We start from the raw sequence: 17,711 nt of genomic DNA on the forward strand, positions 1-17,711 counted from the left end.
CAGCAAGAAATGAAGGAATATCTCTGTTCTCCTTCCCCTGTGCTCTGTCATTCCCAAAACACCAGTGTGCACATGGTGCTCCAGGGGACACTGAAGGGTTTTTGATAGAGGACACACAGGAAAGCTGAACACTCACTGGGCTGGATGGACAGTCTGGTCCCCGAGCCAAAGGTCACCTTGTTGTAGCTGTTGTCACACAGCATTTCCTGCCCTTACAAAAAGCCCAAGGAGCCTCCCCAGAGCAGCTCCTCTCCCCCACGCTCTGCCCAGCCCTGCCACAGGGACATTTCTCTCTCCCAGCAGAAGTTGCAAGAAGCTCCTTTCCTCTCCTGCTGCTGCTCCTGGGCTGCTGCTGCTGGAGCACATTCCCCAGACACAATTGTTGCCTGAAATTGCATCCAAATTTCTCCACAGAGCCCCTGCTCTGCTCTTGCTGCAGCTGGAGCTCAACATTGTCTTTGCTGGCTCCACCTTGGCTCAGAGGGGACACAACTCACCCGGGGCAAGGAGAAGTCTGGTTCCACTCCCCCAGCTCAGCTTTCCCCAGCCTCCAGCACTCACACTGTGAGACAGCTCCTTACAAAATGGGCTGGGATCCATCCAGCCATGCAGCTGCCCCTGCAAGAGGCTCTGAACACCCACCCAGATTTGCAGAGATCTCCTCTGGCCTCTCTTTGCCCAAAGCCCATTTCCCTGTTCAGATCCCTGGGGAGAACTGCACTGGATTGTGGGCACCAAAGCCATGAGAGATGGGAAGAAGCTCCCCCTCAGGGAGCAGGGAACACTTTAGGATCCCTGCAATGGCAAAAGTGAAGGCAAGAATCCCCTGGAGCCAGCCTGGAGCAGGGTCCCTGGCTCAGGGCACCTTCCCAGCAGCCCAGATTTCCAGCTCCAGGAGGCATCTTTGCAGTGCCAGAGGAGCTGCAGCACTGAAAGCCTTGCCCTGCATTTCAGCTGGGCCAGTCCTTGAATTGACAGACCCAGCACAGAATTGCTGGCTGAGAGAGACTGCATCACACAGGCACTGAGCCACTGCCCTGGTCACGAGGGGATTTGAGCCCCTGAGCCCAAGGTGAGCTGGAGCTGCTGTCAAAGAGCAGAGCAATTCCCAGAAACCCAGAGCTGGCTGCCAGCTGAGAGCCCCATCTCCTCCAGCCCCTCAAGGACGTTGGACAAAGGACACACAGGAAAGCTGAACACTCACTGGGCTGGATGGACAGTCTGGTCCCAGAGCCGAATGTCATCTTGGTGTAGCTGCTGTCACACAGCATTTCCTGCCCTTACAAAAAGCCCAAGGAGACTCTGGGCTACTGAAGATGCTCCTTAGAAAAAGCAGGAGCCCATGGAGTTTGCAGACAGCTCTGGCACAGGAGGCCCTGCCAAGACATTCCCAGAGGGGATCCCTGCCCCAAAGACCTGCCCTGCTGGAATGGCCAGAAGAGAGGGAACAGCAGAGCAATGGCTGTGGCCACAGCAAATGCTCAAGTCCTACTTCACCATATCCAGCTTTCCCTCTATCCTTGGGGCTGTCTCCAGGTGCCACCACGCACCAGATGTACAGACAATCCAAGAAGCATTAGAGGAATTTCAATCAGAAAAGTGCATTTCACCCAGCTGATTCCTTGGCTTCCCAGGCCATGGTGCAAAAATCGCTTCTGCTGTTCAAACCTAGACCCTCCAGAAATGAAGTAAATACATAAAACATAAACCTGGTTCTTACTTGGCTTCACAAGCAGCTTTGTCCCTATGCCAAAGGTGACTTTGCTGCCAACATTCACACAGTGAGAAATGATCCAACAAAAACCACCCTTAAGGGCCACATGTGGACATGAGCCCCTGAGCCCAAGATGAGCTGGAGCTGCTGTCAAAAAGCAAAGCAATTCCCAGAAACCCAGAGCTGGCTGCCAGCTGGGAGCTCCATCTCCTGCAGCCCCTCAAGGACCTTGGACAAAGGACACACAGGAAAGCTGAACACTCACTGGGCTGGATGGACAGTCTGGTCCCAGAACCAAAGGTTGTAGCCAGAGCCAGAATCACACAGCATTTCCTGCCCTTACAAAAAGCCCAGCAAGCCCCTGCAGAGCAGCTCCTCTCCCCCAGGCCTTGGCCAGCCATGGCCTCTCTCAGAGGGGCAGCAGAGGGCAGGCAGTGCCTTTCCCTGCATCCTGGGCCTCCCTGGGATGCAGTGGCACAGCCCAGCCTGCCCATGGCAGCTGGCACCTTTGGGAGCAGCCTGTGCCTCTGTGTGCATCCCAGCCAAAGGCACAGCAAGAAGCCTTGGCTTGGGCACTCCCTGAAAGCAAAGTGCACCCCTGGCTATGGACACACAGAGATCACCAAACCCCAGCCAGGCTGCTGCCCTCAGCCCCCCCAAGAATGACCCCAAACACCTCTCAAGCCTCTCCAGGAGCTATTTAGCTGCATCATTTTTTTTTTTCCCTCTGATGCAAGGTTAAGCTGTGAGTTGGAAAGTGAGATCTCAGCTTCAATTGCTCTCAGAAGGAAAGGAGAATGGAATTTTAATGGCTGTTTCAAGGCTCTCCTGGAAAGAGCAATTAGGCTTTCCTATCCAGAACTGCCTTCAGGTTTCCCACCTACCTGCTTTCACTGTCAGTTGTGTCCCACTGCCAAAGGTCACTTTCCAGCCAGTTGATTCACACAGTGACACACTCACTAACAAAAACCACCCAGCGCTTCGGCACACACAAATATGAGTTTTCCAAAAGGAGAGCAAGGTGGAAAACAGATGAAACTGTTATGACATACATTTGAATCTAAATTAGGATAATTTTCCAGTTGCATACCTCTGATTTTTCCAGGCAGAAACAATTATGAATGCAGGAGAAATTCAAACACAGATAGCATAATGTTGTAGCATAATGTTGTTTAAACTTCTTCTAAATTTTGGTTTTCCTTAGGCGAGAGGAGAATCTCAGCCTTGCCCTTAGATTGTGAAACAACTATTTGTTTTTAGATGTACCTGATTTCAGAATTAGTTTTGTGCCTCTCCCAAAGGTGAGTTTCCAGGAAGACTCAGTTATCCCACAGTAATCAACCTTTATACCAAACGGGTAAAGGAGAAAAGTCTCAGCCTTTAACAGCCAGAACACAGCCTTTGACATTGCTAACAGGGTTGCAATTTCCAGCACTTTTTAAACAACTAACAGAGCTGGTCCTAAAACTTCTCCTGGTCTAAAGAAGGGGTCAGGCAGATCAGCTAGCCAGGCAGTCTCAGAAGCTGAGCAAGGGACCAAACCCATCAGAGAAAGAAGCAAGGAAAAATTAAACAGACACAAACTTCCAAAGAAACCCAGTCTAATGTTTGAATTTTTCTTGTTTGCATAACTGACAATGACTCCAGTAAGGGATGTAAACCCCAGTCCCAGAAAGCAGCTCTATCCAATCTTCTGAATAAACAAAGGCTATTCCTGTATGCTGATCTCAAACACATTCCCCAGGAGGGCTCCTCTAACTGAGGTGCTCCACAGCACAAATATATTCCCTGATTTTCAGCACAGGAGCACTTTCAGAGCTGTTCCACTCACAGCAACAGGGCAAAGCAGTGCTCTCCTCCCTCATGCCTTCTTTCCTTCAAGTTGTAAAGAAACTTTTCCCTCTGTATTCTAAGGAAGATCTAATAAAAAACCCTAAAAGATTAATTCTGTCCTTGCTGAGGAGATACTTACTGGGCTTTACCAGCAGCCTGGTTCCACTCCCAAAGGTCAGTCTGTTTGCATTTCCTGTGTTCACACAGTCACACCCTCCCTTACAAAAACCCCCAAGCTCTTGTGCACATTTCAGCTCCCAGGGCAGGAGACTCTATTTGTCATCAACATAAAACTCTGTGCTAAATGCCTGTGAGAGATGTCCAGAAAAGAAGGCTGAGGTGTCTCTACTCTGTCCCCTTGAAAGGTTTTGTGTCAATACTAATTACAGGTCAGAATGATGAAGGACCCTGATTGTGGGAGGCTTTGGCATAGCCAGCAATCAACTAAGGCCCTCCCTGCAGAAATCACAGAGTTGAAATCTATTTTCAAAGCTGTGCTTTGGAAGGACAGACATTGCCAGGAGCTCTGCACTCCCCAGGCCTGAAGAGTTTTGCAGGGGAAAATGTGACTGGCGACAATACCTGGCAAGGACACCTGCCTCAGTATTTCACATAATCAGGACTTCTGCAGGCTTTTCTATATCTGTTATCACATATTAAATCAGTTTTCTTATAGGGCAAGTTTATCAATCTGTGTCTCTGTCCTCAACCTGCCCTCTGCTCTTTTTGTTCATGGACATGAGTGACACATCCACAAATACAGATTGTGTGACCCAGGCACTAATAACTGATCAAAAAATGCAGCACTGGCTACATGGAATATGGGCTATGGGTATTTCAGTGCCTAATCCAGCTTTTAGTGCTGCAGGTGGTGCTCTGCAGCCCTGGGATTTTAAGAGGACAAGGGAGAGGGAAAAGGGAGAAGGGAGAAGGGAGAATGGAGAAGAGCAGAAGAGAAACCAGGCAGTCTCTCAAGCCTGGCTAGAGCAGCCATTACACTCTGCATTCCTCTCATACAACAATGAAGCAAAATAATGGAAGGATTTCAAAAAAACCCAAAAAACCTCAAAGGTAACTTCCCTGGATTTTCAAGCAAGGAAAGCAGATTGTTTTCCCTCTACGCTACGCTTGTCCAAGCACTTGAACACATTCCAAGCATGAAATATCCAGCAAATTTTCCAACACACTGGGAAACTCCATTGAAGATTTCACCCCAGTTTCCCAAGCCCCTGGCTGTCCATGGGACCCCACTGCAAGCACAGTTTCATTTGCACAGGGAAAAAAATTACCAGCAGCCACAAGAAATGAAGGAGCATCTCTGTACTCCTTCCCCTGTGCTCTGTCATTCCCAAAACACCAGTGTGCACATGGTGCTCCAGGGGACACTGAAGGGTTTGTGATAGAGGACACACAGGAAAGCTGAACACTCACTGGGCTGGATGGACAGTCTGGTCCTTGAGCCTAATGTCATCTTGCCATAGCCAGAGCCAGAATCACACAGCATTTCCTGCCCTTACAAAATGCCCAAGGAGACTTTGGGCTGCTGAAGATGCTCCTTAGAAAAAGCAGGAGCCCATGGAGTTTGCAGACAGCCCTGGCACAGGATCCCTGCCCCTAAGCCCTGCCCTGCTGGAATGGCCAGAAGAGAGGGAACAGCAGAGCATGGGTTGTGGCCACAGCAACTGCTCAAGTCCTACTTCCAGATATCCAGCTTTCCCTCTATCCTTGGGGCTGTCTCCAGCTGCCAATGCACACCAGAATGTAGAAACAATCCAAGAAGGATTAGAGGAATTTCAATCAGAAAAGTGCATTTCACCCAGCTGATTCCTTGGCTTCCCAGGCCTTGATGCTAAAAGACCTTCTGCTGTTCAAAACTAGACCCTCCAGAAATGAGGTGAATACACATAAACCTGGGTCTTACTTGGCTTCACAAGCAGCTTTGTCCCTTTACCAAAGGTGACTTTGTCGCCAGCATTCACACAGTGAGAAAGGATCCAACAAAAACCACCCTTGAGGGCCACATGGAGACTAGAGCCCCTGAGCCCAAGGTGAGCTGGAGCTGCTGCCAAAGAGCAGAGCAATTCCCAGAAACCCAGAGCTGGCTGCCAGCTGGGAGCTCCATCTCCTGCAGCCCCTCAAGGACCTTGGACAAAGGACACACAGGAAAGCTGAACACTCACTGGGCTGGATGGACAGTCTGGTCCCAGAGCCAAAGGTCAATTTGTAGGTGCCAGAGCCAGAATCACACAGCATTTCCTGCCCTTACAAAAAGCCCAGCAAGCCCCTGCAGAGCAGCTCCTCTCCCCCAGCCCTTGGCCAGCCATGGCCTCTCTCAGAGGGGCAGCAGAGGGCAGGCAGTGCCTTTCCCTGCATCCTGGGCCTCCCTGGGATGCAGTGGCACAGCCCAGCCTGCCCATGGCAGCTGGCACCTTTGGGAGCAGCCTGTGCCTCTGTGTGCATCCCAGCCAAAGGCACAGCAAGAAGCCTTGGCTTGGGCACTCCCTGAAAGCAAAGTGCACCCCTGGCTATGGACACACAGAGATGACCAAACCCCAGCCAGGCTGCTGCCTCAGACCCCCAAGAATGACCCCAAACACCTCTCAAGCCTCTCCATCAGCTGTTTAGCTTCATCATGATTTTTTTTCCCCTGTGATGCAAGGTTAAGCTGTGAGTTGGAAAGTGAGAGCTCAGCTTCAGTTGCTCTCAGAAGGAAAGAACAATGGAATTTTAATGGCTGTTTCAAGGCTCTCCTGGAAAGAGCAATTAGGCTTTCCTATCCAGAACTGCCTTCAGGTTTCCCACCTACCTGGTTTCACTGTCAGTTGTGTCCCACTGCCAAAGGTCACTTTCCAGGTACCTCCTGAAGTCACACAGTGACACACTCACTAACAAAAACCACCCAGCATTTTGGGCACACACAAATATGTGTTTTCCAAAAGAGATCAAGGGGGAAAACACATGCCCACCTGTATCAGATATATTTCAGTCTAAATTAGGATGTTTTGCCAGATTTTGTTCTTTCCAGACAGAAACAATTATGAATGCAGGAGATGTCCATACTCTATTAGCACTACATAGTTGAATTTCTTCTACAATTTTTGGAATATTTAGGAGAGAGTAGAATCTCAGCCTTGCCCTTAGAATGTGAAACCACTATTTGTTTTTAGATGTACCTGATTTCAGAATTAGTTTTGTGCCTCTCCCAAAGGTGAGTTTCCAGGAAGACTCAGTTATCCCACAGTAATCAACTTTTATACAAAACTGGTAAAGGAGAAAAGCCTCAGCCTTTAACAGCCAGAACACACCCTCTGACATTTCAAAAAGGGATGAAAATTCAAGCACTTTTTAAACAACTAACAGAGCCGCTTCTAAAACTTCTCCTGGTCTAAAGAAGGAGTCAGGCAGATCAGCTAGCCAGGCAGTCTCAGAAGCTGAGCAAGGGACCAAACCCATCAGAGAAAGAAGCAAAGAAAAATTAAACACACATAAACTTCCCAAGAAAACCAATCCAAGGTCCAAATTTTTCTTGTTTGCTTAGCTGACAATGAATCCAGTAAAGGATGCAAACCCAGTCCCAGAAAGCAGCTCTATCCAATCTTCTGAATAAACAAAGGCTATTCCTGTATGCTGATCTCAAACCCATTCCCCAGGAGGGCTCCTCTAACTGAGGTGCTCCACAGCACAAATACATTCCCTGATTTTCAGCACAGGAGCACTTTCAGAGCTGTTCCACTCACAGCAACAGGGCAAAGCAGTTAGAAGCTAATTGTTCACAAGGTACTCTCCTCCCCCATGCCCTCTTTCATTCCTCACGTAAAGAAGCTTTTCCCTCATTAAAGGAAGATCTAATAAAAAACCCTAAAAGATTAATTCTGTCCTTGCTGAGGAGATACTTACTGGGCTTTACCAGCAGCCTGGTTCCACTCCCAAAGGTCAGTCTGTTTACATTTCCTGAGTTCACACAGTCAAACCCTCCCTTACAAAAACCCCCAAGCTCTTGTGCACATTTCAGCTCCCAGGACAGGAGACTCTATTTGTCATCGACATAAAACTCTGTGCAAATGCCAGTGAGAGATGCCCACAAAATGAAGGGACTATTTCTACTACTACTACTTCTACTCTGTCCCCTTGCAGGTTTTGTGTCAATACTTTTTAGAGGTCAGGAATGATGAAGTGCCCTGATTGTGGGAGGCTTTGGCATAGCCAGCAATCAACTATTGCCCTCCCTACAGAAATCACAGAGTTGACATTTATTTTCAAAGCTGTGCTTTGCAAAGACAGACATTGCCAGGAGCTCTGCACTCCCCAGGCGTGAAGAGTTTTGAAGTGGAAATGTGACTTGGGACAATACCTGGCAAGGACACCTGGCTCAGTGCTCATATAAGGAAACTTTGAAGGCTGTTCTATATCTGTTAAAACCCATTAAATCCCTTTTTAAATAGGACACAGAGTTGCCAGTTCTCTGCAGAGCCATCTTCTCCTTTCTTGCTCATGTAATTCCACATTTTGGGAGACATTGTGGTGCTCTTCAAAAAACCCCAGACTTCTTTTTGCTGCTCTGTTTCCCCTAAATGTTCCTGCCACACTCTCATTCAGCTCCAGGAGCAGTAGATATGGAAGGAGATTCCCTCCCAAGGTAATTACATATTACTGATTCCATGCATCTGATTCTCCAATACTTCTCAAAACACTCTTGTTCAGATCATGCACTTACTTGGTTTAACACTGAGCCTTGTTCCTCTGCCAAACTGCAGTTTTGTATAGCTGCTTCCTGAATTCACACATCATTCAACTCCTTTGCAAAAACCCTTCCTGCTCTGCAAATGCACACAAACCATGGAAACTCCTGCTCTGTGATGGTTTCTGGGCAGGACCAAACTCAGATAATCCCCACCCACATTTCCTGAGCCTGGCCAAGAAAATCTTGGCACACATTTGGCATCTCAATAAAATCTTTCCATTCTGTAAACGACCTGGACAGGAAAATGCTTCCATCCTAACTGCAAGCCTCCATTCCTTGTTCCCCACTAAAAATTCAGACAAAATCTGCTCACTGAAATATAAAGATGAGAAAGAGAACTTGCCTTACAGTCAGATAATTAACCATCCTCCCAAAGCATTTCTGTGATGTATTTCCCCTTTTCAGCTCTTTGTTGCCTCTCCTGATTTGTTCTGCACATATTTCAGTGGATGACTTGCTTAGGGGAGGTTTTCAGAAATGCAATGATGGAGATGTCCTCAATCAAGGCCTCGTAGTTCTCCTTCCTGCACCCACTCAGGGCACACATCACTCACTGCATCCTGAATAAGACCCAGATCAAACCAAGTCTGTAGCTGAATTCACCTGCACATTGTGCTGCTCCCTTGGGTGTGCCTTGGCTTTCCTCCTGTCATTCTCTACATCCCACTTTTCATTGCCACCATTCTCCTCCCCTGCAGGGAGTGTTTCCTGACATTTGGAAAAGAGAAGTGTTTATCACAGAATTTAGCAAAGCCACAGTTTCTCACCTGTGAATCCAAGGCACAATCGGACAGAAAAGACCATTTAGATCCCAAGTCAGGAATGGGGACTCACTGAGGTCTTTAGCCTGATCTCGATATAACACAGGCAGGAAGCCCAAGTGTAAAACTCCTGCAGCATTTGAGATCATCAAAACTAAAGAGGAATTACACTCTATGGATCTGCACCATGGAACAGTAATTTGAGCTGAGTACATTTGCAAAATATCTGACAGATTAGGAAGGTAAACAGGTAAAAAAAAGCTGCTCCCTTAACCAGATGACACTTACTTGTTGTCACAACTGTCCGTGTCCCCTGCCCAAATATCTGCTTTCTTCCTCCTGCAGTTGCACTGCCTGAGAGCTCTCTACAAAAATCATCTCTGCACTTTGAACTCAGCTAAAAGCATGCTGGTGAGTCCCAGAACCTGCCTATAAGGAAGAAGTTGTGCCTTTCACAGTTCAAAATGGAAAAAAATCCAGAACCAACTAGTCAGATGTACATAAAAATTTTATCAGTAATGCTGTCTGGATTGTTTTTCTCCCTTTCTTCCTCAGGTAATTTATTTCAATTTTGACTGCAAATTGGAGATTTTCATATGAACAAAGGTTAGCACTGATTTCTTTCTACAAAGTGAAAAGAAAGTTCATTTTACTTTACTGATTTCCTTTTCTCAGGTTTATCTGCCATGCCCATTTGATCCTGGATATTCAATGGACAATGAAGTCATTCAGCCTGATAGAACAAGATGACTTTCAATTACTATTAATCAATTATTTTAATTATTATAAATTAATTTTAAATATTACTAGTTAAGCCTCCTGCTGTAGCTTAGATATTCGAACTTATTTCGGATTGGAAGTCTAATGACTTCCAATTACATATTGATTGTTGAACTTGCCCAAACAATGCAGCAGTTTGGAGCTAGCACTGCCAAAATCTGTGAGTGAGTAGGAAATGTCTCACAGCCCCTGAAAAAGTCTGTGCACTTTGTCAGAGATTGGCTTGGGCATGGAAACCTGGCTGGAGACTTGAATACAAACTCCTCTATAAAAAGCACCTCATTGAAATTGCAAGGGCAGAACAGAATTTAACAGACACTTGCAGTTATCCTGTCTGTTTATACTGCTGCTCTAGGAGGAATCTGAAGTCATCATCCCTGCTGAATCTGGCAGATCTCTAGGAGCAGAGCACAAGAACATTTCTGCATCCAGCTCTGCTGAGTGCTCAGGAGCAGCCCAGAACAAGCTCTCACTGGATCTGGGCTGTGACAAAGCACCATTTCTGAGTGAAAACAAATGCTGAAACACTGCTTTTCCTGGAAGACTTACTTGGAAGCACAAGCAGAAGAGTTCCTCCACCAAGAGTGACCTTCCTGTTCCCACCAGACACACGGTGACAAGGGTCTGTACGAAAACCACTGCAGAGGAACTGAACAGATTCCCAGGGGCTGCTGAATGCCTGAGCTAAGGGCTTTCCAAACCCAGGCAAGTGTCTTGCTGTGCTGGTGATGGCATCCACAATAATTTAATTCTGTTGCTTAAAATTTTGCTAAACTAAATCTTATCATAAATGGCAGTATTTAATATTTTTCTTCCCACATCAGTACATCTTTTGGGTCTGTTAAAGCGAACAAGTCTTCTACTTCACCTTTTTCCCCTCCACTTAAGGTATTTCATGGCTCCAAAAGCACAATATTTGGTATTGCAACATTTCTCTGATACCATTATTGTGTTAATATATTGATTATAAAAGAGCAAAAAAGATTTGTCTGAATCATTTCATGCCACTGCCCTGGTAACACAGTACATTTGAGAAGGGTTGAGAAAGGCTAAGAAAAATCAATAATGAAAAGGTTTTCAGTCTTATGGACACTCACTAAAAGAGAGAAAAGATTTCCTAAACCATCAAACAAATTAAATATTTAGGAAAAAAAACACAGAAGTGTAATTTTTAAATTATCCTTATTCACTTACTTGGTTTTACAATAATTCTTGTTCCTTGCCCAAAAGTTAACTTCCCAAAGTTTCCTGTGTTCACACAGCCTGAAAGTGCTTTGCAAAAACCATCCAAAGAAATGTATTTGCCTTTTTAACTCCTCCTTTCCAGGAAGAGAAACCAACTAAACAAAATTGGGAGTGCTATATTATAATATCCATAGTTTATTACGGAATAAGACTCATGGCTTAACTCGAGACATCACCATCAAATTATTACATCTAATTGTATTTATCCCTTTCTTTTCTTTCTCCTTTAAAATGGAAACAGATTTTTTTCACCAAGGAGTAATTCTCACTCCATCTTAACTGTATGTCTACTTTAAGCCATAAAAACAATTACAAGGTAATCCTTCATGATGAAAAAGCCCCAACTTTTTTTTCCCAATAGCTTATTTCCATTTGTGAAGGTGAATTACCAGTTGCAGGGAGAACTCAGAATAATGATATGTGCAGTAATAAAAACCTTAATGGACTCAGTTTCTACTGGTCCCTCATTTGCTGGCAAACATATCTGGCTTAAAATTAAAAGAAGTTGCTCCCTGTGAACATTGCCAAACACTGCAGTAAATTGCTTTTCCTTCTGTTAAAGGCTTGTGCCACATCCAGTCTCATAGGCAGCAATAGTGTCATCCAAAATACTGAGTTTTTATATAGTTGAAATGAAAGGTGCTTTGCATTTATTTCACCTGCAGATAAATGAAAGTTGGGTATTTCTAAAAACCATTGAGTTCTTACCTGCTCCTACTTATAGTCTGATAGTCTACCTCACGATGAAAATCCATGGATACTGAGATTTTCTGAATATTAAAATTGCTGGTTGCCAAAAAAATCCAAAAACACCTAAGAACAATTGCTGGAAGATTAAGACACTCAAGAAAATTTCCATCAATAGATTTCAGTGATCAGGGTCAGGTAAATTAACATGCATAAATTCTTCACAGCCTTTCCAGATATGCTTTCCTATCACCGCTATCCCAGTGATTTTAATCCTATGCTAGACATAAATTAAACACCAAATTTCTTGGAATATTGAAATGTAAGTATTCACATAGCATTCACCACTTCATTTCTGGAAACTCAGAATAAAAACGTTCCCAAACAATCTCCCTGGGGATCAAGTCCTGGACATCTTTGCCCAGATCCACCTGGCTGCAATCCTCAGAACCACAGACACTTCCTTCCCAAAGTCTCTCATTATTCTTTCTGGCTTTACTTTTATGCCCATTCCTCATTCACATGTAAGCCTTTGATTTTCACCTCCAAAGTTACACCTTGGCAAACCTTAATAAAATCTTGGCCATGGAAACTTCTGATCCATGACAGATTTTCTATCTATGTATTAAAAAAGGAGTAATTATCAAATGCTGTTTTCAATTTCTAAAGGTAAAACTTGTAAAAACCTTGATTTGAAAAGAAACTGACACTCATGTTCAAGGAAATGAAATCTCTTCAGAGACCAGAAACATGTCCTACACATGTGAGCTGTCTAAATTTACTACAGTCCTAGTGTCCTAGGAAAACATGGACCTTTTTCAAGTACAGTTCTCATCTTGGGGATATTAACTCTGAAAAAAAAACACCTCAAAAAGCACTGAAGAAGATGGAAGCAAAATCCCCTTGGGATGGCAGATTTCACCTGGAATATTTTGCATGAAAGGGAGTAAACTGGACTCACAAGTCTGACAGTTTCAAGATAAATATTCACTTTCTCTATATCTGAAAGGTGACACATCCACTACCTCTAGGAAAGATTGTAATTTAGGAGAAAAATGATCTTTGAACTCCTGAATCACAGATACATAGCATGGAATGGGTTGAAATGGACCTTAAAGGTCATCTCACTCCAAGCCCTGCCATGGGCAGGGATGTCACCCACTGGATCAGGCTGCTCAGGGCCCATCCAACCTGGCCTTGAACACTTCCAGGAGCAGGCTAAAGCTCATCTCAGTATTATAAAGTGCAGTTTTTGATATGTGTATTTCTGGCACTTACCTGGATAAACTGAGAGTTTTGTCCCTTTTCCAAAAGTCAGCTTGTTGTAGCCATCTCCAGAGTTTCACGGTGACAAAGAGCTTTACCAAAACTGCTGCCAGTAGCTTTTGAGTAAAAGGAGATTTTCAGCTTTGATGTGTGCTCACAGCTCTCTCAGGGTGCTTCTTCTCAAGCTTCCTAGGTCAAAACTGAGCAGCCTGATCAAGAGAAGGTGATGAGGTCTAGAGAAGGGGGTTGGAGTGAGGTGATCTGTAAGGTCAAACCAAACCATTCTATGATTACAATGCTTGAAAAAATTCTCACAGTAATTCCATACAGTGAATCCCAGAGCTGTGGGATCTTATCTCACCAGCCCAGCTCACATCTATCACAGAGGAGACTGTGGTCCATCCTACCGGGATAGCAGCAACTGTAGAAATCAGAATAATTAACTCTGAGCATGAAGATTAACAAGATAAAACAAGACAGAAGTGAAGTTTTCCTACAGCACTTTGTCCATGCACCTCAGTTAGTACTTATGTTATCACAGCTTACAGCAGCCTGCAACATCAGGCATCTCACATCAAAACTGTCCAAACTCCTCATCCAAGGGTCCCCACCCCTGAACAGCACCAAAATGATGATCAAACCTTAGGGATTTATTCTCCTCTAAGATATTAATTTGCCTTTGTTCTCACATTTCCAGTTCTGGGGTGAAAAGAAACCCAAACCCAAACAATGAAACAACAGTAAACCCCACAACCAAACCAAACCAAACCAAACCACAACAACAAAACCACAAATACTTCTATAATCTTCTTCTATAACTAAAATTATAGACAGACCATCTACAGAGCAACTCAGTGCCACTTTCTGCCTCTACTTTCATTCCAACAGATGCACAGAGATTTCTAGAAACTGGCATTGCAGCCCCCAAATTCAATATTTTTTCTTTCTGGCCTGCACAAGACCAGCTACACATCAGTAGCTCTGAAAACTTACATGCAAACAGAAGAGTGGAATATACTCAGAAAATTATTTTTCCTTCACATTATTTTTTCCTCATTTCTCTTATATTATACTCACTTGGATTCACCTTCAGAGCAGTCCTTGTCCCAAAGCTGCATTGCCATTTCCAGCATTCCCACTGCTATGGAAGTTAGCACAAGACCACCTCAAAATGCCACTCTGAACTCTGATTCAAAAACCTGTGGAAGCCATACAATTACAGGAACTTTTTTCTGTTGCTTTGTAGCTACTCTGGAATGATCAGGTTCTTTACAGCTCTTCAGAATTCCTTGAATTTATTATTAAACTCTTCCTTGACCAAAAATTATTTTCTCAAAACTGGTATATCACAGCTGTAAGAAACTTCACAAAAACTCAAGAAATTTTGCAAAAACCTGAACTCAAAACTTGCTGAGTTCTCCCAAGTGGAACATGAAGAATCACTTGTTTCAGCCTGGTTTCTTAAGGCACTTCTGAGTATTAATTCCAAGATCTCCATGTAGAGCAGCTGTTTGAGACAACCACTTGCTTCTGCTCCAACCACTTTTATACTCAGAACTCCCCATTAGACTTTCACTGTAAACTACAAAAGCTCATGTTTTTTACCAGCATGTTTTTCACCAATGGGGCTGTAGGGGCTGCTCTAGGGCTGCTGAGAGATGAAGCACTGAAAGCAGGGAAATTGGTCACTTTGGCTGCAAGGACACTGGATTGCTGCTGCTGATTCACTGAGGACAAGAACTGATTTACTCCTGTCTAATTTAGCTGTAAACCAAGAGTTCATGGAGATGCATTCCCTGTTTGGACTCACTCTGTGTATTGCTCATATTTGAGGAGAAATAAGCTGTCATTTAGACAAAAAAAACCCCAAACAAACAAGCTCAGAAATTCTTATGCTGAGTGGGTTTCAGTGTGACATATAATCTCTTGACAAAAAGCTGGTATTTGCCACAAGTGTTTTCAATACCATAGAAAGGTTTATAAAAGAAATTGAATTTAAAAAGAAGGGAAGCAAAGCAGACTGATGTATGTCATTAATTTTTCATCTCATGCACTGCTTCTAGATATTTTTCAAATTGCTGATGTGTAGGAAAAAAAGCATTGTAGGATTTTAATTCCAATTTTCCTTCCTCAAATGTAACTTCAAATCTTTCCACCCAGGACAAACAATTCTACATGGTGTCTCTGTCCCTGAACAGGCAGTAGCTTTCCAACCCTTTCTCATGTAACATTGGAACTGGTGACCACAACCAGATTGTCCAGTCAGAAACAGGTCGGAATTTGCAGAATTACATCAAACTGAAAACATCTGATTTAGTAGCAAGGATCTCAGTTGCTATTGGCCTTCAAAAGTTAAATGAACTTGAATTAAAAAAAAAATTGTAAATAATAAAAGGAAAAAGGCATTTAAAATTAATTTTAAAAAACAAAGTAAAATAAAAATGAAAGTAATAAAAATTAAATAGAATACACCATTTCTGTGTATTAAGTTAATATAAATGCACAGGAAATAATGTGATATAATTTGCTCATATCCATCCATTTACACTGTTTTTTTCTACTCTTTCTTACTCAGTTGCATTTTCTGTTCTGAATGGTATCTGGGGAGATGCCTCATTGCTATATTGGACTAAAGCTTTGAAAGCAATTGGTATAAGCAGAATTTTACTGATTATCTTCATTTTACTTGCCCAAACTGGCTGCTGTAGTTGGCAGGGAAGTGATTTGTGCTTCTGTAATTTTTTTTCCCATCTTTTGGAATTGTAAATGGGAGTAAATGGAAATATCATGCCCACATTCCTCCAGGCAAAGAGGAGCAGCTCACCTGAAAACACTGTGAGCCGAAATCCAGACACGAAGTGGAGTGTTTCAATGACCGTGCCCACAGCAGCTCAGCCCTTTACAAAAACCCCTCCTCCATCCTCTCATGAAATTTAACATGCTTCCATGGCAAATTGTGATTTTTAACTATTCCTTATCACATAGAAGTAATGATAATGTTTGTTTTAAAGTGATTTGAGAATGATACACAGGGATTAAATATTTAAAGCCATGAAAGATCCATGAGAATATCAACACCTCCAAAACCAGCCATGCTTTTCCTGGTATGGTAACTATGCTTACTGACATGAGAGGGATGAAATCAATAATTCTGTGCTGGTTTCTAAAATAACTGAATACATGCAGATTTTCCATAGAGAAAAAAGAAAATTTATCTAAAACTTTTACTTTTCCCAGCAACGCCATCTCTCTTTCTGTGTCCCACTTGATACAGAAGAAAAACATTCTGCATCGACATTCAGGATAAGATGAAAAACAATCTGGGCATCCCTTTCAGAATAGCTTAGTCCATCACTTCTGCTCCAGTCAAGCAGTCTCGAAGTACATTTACTTGCAGCAAACAAGAAAAAGGAAAAAATTAGAAAAAATTAGAACCAGTAGCTGATGATATTTTCTTCTTAGCTGGCAAGAACAGCCAGGATTTTGTGTTTACTCAGGGTTATCGTGACTAAATTGAAGTGTTTGTGGTTCTTGCACAGCAGTAACTCCCTGTGTTAGTGTAACAGCACTTCACAAAATAATTCCTTTTTACCATGTCCAGGTGAGGTTTTCTCTGTAGGTCAGGCACAGAACAACTGGCATTTGGAATTCTCCCCAGTGCCATTCCCAAAATTATGGACAGCATAGTGAGGAAGGAAGGAAGGAAAGGAAGGGGAGGGAGGAATGACTATTGTTCAAATTGTAAATTAAGTGATGGGAAACCTTCGTGCCAGCAGAAATTATTTCTGTACAAATTCATTACCTTTCCAAGCTGTACCTTATGTGCAATCCCTACCAATATTTTCAGCTAAAAGATGGCTGAGATAAGGAAGGAAAAACAGCTGACAAGCAGCAGAGCACATCACTGAACACTTATAAACATCTCACCCAGATTTCCCAAATACACAAACTTGCTCAACAAATGGAAACTCTCCCACTCCCACATAAAATTGGAAAACTTTACATATTTCTATAAAATAGATAGAAAAAAACTTTTATTAATTCAAGTTAATTTAAAGACAATAACACATCAGTTCTGTGTATTTAAGTAATTCCATCCTCTTCCAAGTCCCTGCACCACTTTGCTACAGAACAAGATTTAAGGAATTTAATTTCTCTCTCCTGTTTCACAGACTAAATTATCCACCAAATGATAAATCATTTTTCCAGAGTCCCACAGCTAATGACCATGTCTAAGGCTGTCCTTTGAGACCCACCTTCCCCAAAGCACACCTTTGCTTTTGTGATGCCTAAAGGAGACTGACTCCAAAGCACAGCCCCCTGAATTCTCAGCTGGATTAAATTAAAGAAGTATTATATGCACAGGTTTGTGCCATGCAAACACACTCACCTGTTGGCAGAAAGAGCAAGGTCCGCAAGCAGAACTTGATGTGAGAAGCCCCAGTGAGAAACCCCTCAGCAGACACCTCATCCAAGGGCTGGAGCTCCTGAGGGCAGCTCAGCTGCAGCCTTCCTGCAGGAAACAACTTCCTCACAAAATCCTTCCCTCGGGACACCAGGCACTCTGGCAGTTGCATTCCTTCATTTTCTTATCAGCCTCTTCATTGCCTGAAGCCAGAAAGCCTGGGCTGCATTCCTTGCTGGTTCAGACTTGCTGCTTGCTTAGCCAGACATCTACACCTTT

Source organism: Catharus ustulatus, chromosome 23 (assembly GCF_009819885.2).
Source record: "Catharus ustulatus isolate bCatUst1 chromosome 23, bCatUst1.pri.v2, whole genome shotgun sequence".
Taxonomy (NCBI): Eukaryota; Metazoa; Chordata; class Aves; order Passeriformes; family Turdidae; genus Catharus; species Catharus ustulatus.